This window comes from Triticum aestivum, chromosome 4D (genome assembly GCF_018294505.1).
Source record: "Triticum aestivum cultivar Chinese Spring chromosome 4D, IWGSC CS RefSeq v2.1, whole genome shotgun sequence".
In the NCBI taxonomy this organism is placed as follows: Eukaryota; Viridiplantae; Streptophyta; class Magnoliopsida; order Poales; family Poaceae; genus Triticum; species Triticum aestivum.
Genome location: NC_057805.1, coordinates 228826395 through 228829207, shown reverse-complemented (window position 1 = coordinate 228829207; position 2813 = coordinate 228826395).

The following is a 2813-nucleotide window of genomic DNA, read 5'->3' as shown; positions in this document are numbered from 1 at the left end:
CGTCGAATCTTTTTCCCAAAAATCACATATATTCCAAAAAAATCTGCGTAAGTTTTTATCGCGTTTGGACTCCGTTTGATATGGATTTTCTACGAAACAAAAAACATGCAACAAACAGGAACTGGCACTGGGCACTGGATCAATATGTTAGTCCAAGAAAATAGTATAAAAAGTTGCCAAAAGTATGTAAACATTGTAGAATATTGGGATGGAACAATAAAAAATTATAGATACGACGGAGACGTATCTGGGAGATCACTGTAATAGCAAATTTAGATGGTAATAATCCTTGTAGAGTAACTGTTCGCCCGGACTATTGGAACAACATCCATTTCTGAATCCAGTCAACTTGCATAGGGCTATGTTGAGCCAACCAATCAAGGCCCAAAATACCATCATAAGTGGACAATGGCAGAAGTCTGAAATCAGAAGAAAAAACAACATCACAACAACTCCATTGACACTTACGCAACATCTGAGAGCACTGCAATGAAGCCCACGAGCAATGATGACAGAAACAACTGCAGTATCCTGAACATCCACCAACAGAGGAGCAAAAGAACTGTCAATGAATGAATGAGTGCTGCTAGAGTCCACAAGTAAAACCGTGGTGTGGCCTTGTAACTAAATTTCCAACTGGAGGGATGGAGCATTGGGGTCCTTTCCCACTACAGTAGCAGGGAGATGCAAACTGTGAACAGAAGATGTATCAGAATCAGAGTTATCTGGCTGGAGAGATTCCATCGATTGGACATGTTCTATCAGCTCTTGCACAAAGTGCAACTGGACCGTGGACTTGCACACATGATCACGAGACCACCACTCTCCACAAACAAAACAAAGCCCTTTAGACTTGCGATAAGTGCGTATTGCAGACCATTTATCGTCAGATGGTGGCGTTTTTAGTGTTTCCGACTGATGCCTATCTTCATTGACACGGGGTTTGGGAGGAAGAGGAAGTGGAAATGGACCAGACCTCAATCCGGCAGAAGAATTGATATGCATCACACCTTCCCCAAGCTCTTCATGCAGTAAGGCCATATCATATGCTGAATCGAGATCCTTGGGTTTCTGAAGAGCAACTGCAACTCGAACACCAGGTCAAAAAAAACTGCAACTCGAACACCAGGTTTCAGACCATCCAGGAAACGAGTGGTGTAGTGCAAAGTATTAGGAGCCTCTTCGTACGCAGATAACTGATCATACAAGTCAGCAAATCTATCCACATAATCAACAATTGTGCTAGTTTGCGAGATACGAAATAACTGATGAAGGAGTGTCTGGTGTTGATTTCTGCTGAAGCGACTCTGTAAGATGCAGCAAAATTCGGACCATGAGGCACAGGGAGATCTGCGTTGCATGGAGTCCAACCAACAAGCTGCTGCTCCTTCAAACTGAAACGTCGCCAACGAGACCCATCTATGCTGAGGAGTACACCAGAGTTTGAACTGATCTTCGCAACGGGTCTGCCACAATCTCAGGTTCGCACCATCGAATTGAGCCAGATCAGCACGAACACCAAACAGAACGCATCACTAGTATCTGGTAAACCTGAATCACGCATAGGAGGAGAACGAGCAGGAAAATTGGACTCACGCGCACCTCTGACAGGAGGAGGGACATAAGTGTTATGTGCTTTCCCCTGGTGTTCCTGATCGATGCCGAGGGACTCGAAAGCAGCACTGCGACCACTCCCAGCCATCATGGACAACGAGGTCTCAACGCGCCCCGGTGGTTCCTTCTGCAGCTTGCCGCAGATTTGCTCGAGCTCGAGCGCGAACTCGTCGCGCACGCCATCGACCCGCGCCGACAGCAAGCCGTCGAGCGTTGTGGTGTTCGCCTGGATCAGCTTGTCGATCACCTGGAGAAGGTTCTCGCTGCGCTCCTTGAAGTGCTGATCCAAATCAACGGTGAAGTCTGCCTGTAGAAGCGCGTACACGCCGCACCCTTCCTCGGTCAACTTCTCCATCGCCTTCGCTCGCAGCAGGTCACGCCACCGCGTCCCATGGTGGTGCCGCGGCAACTCCAGGATCGTCAAATCTGTTACCAACTGTAAGCTACGCTCTGGATCTGGTGTAGGTTAGGGATTTGAATTCGAAATTGGGGAAATTATTCAATAGCTATCCAGCCAACCACCCTGACAGCTAGCCGATTACAACCAGCCGAAGCCGTCATCCAATTCCTCGCCAGCTACACAAGAGAACAAACTATGCCTATTTAAACTAGTGACTGTTAACACAGTTAACGGGCCACGAGGTAATCCCTTTGCCAATGCGGTGGGTTGGTCATTCGCTTGGGCCGTCGGGCCGGTGCATCATCTTGCTTGAATTCTTCCACGCTATCTTCAGTTGTCGGATCCGCTATAGTGCCTTGATCTGCTACAGCTCGCTCTGACTGAACCAGAGGTTCAGTGTCCTCCTTGGCGACGCTGACAAGGAGCTCAAGCTCCCTCTCGGCCATGGCGACGGCTTGCTTCCTTGTAAGGAAAATATTCCTCATGCCTTTCCTCTTAAGCCGGCCCACCAGAACATAAGCCGTGTCACGCCACAGATTCAATCGTACACTAATCATACACGCAAATGTGTACGATCAAGATCAGGGACTCACGAGAAGATATCACAACACAACTCGAAAAGTAAAATAAGTCATACAAGCATCATAATACAAGCCAGGGGCCTCAAGGGCTCGAATACAAGTGCTTGATCATAGATGAGTCAGCAGAAGCAACAATATCTGAGTATAGACATAAGTTAAACAAGTTTGCCTTAAGAAGGCTAGCACAAACTGGGATACAGATCGAAAGAGGCGCAAGC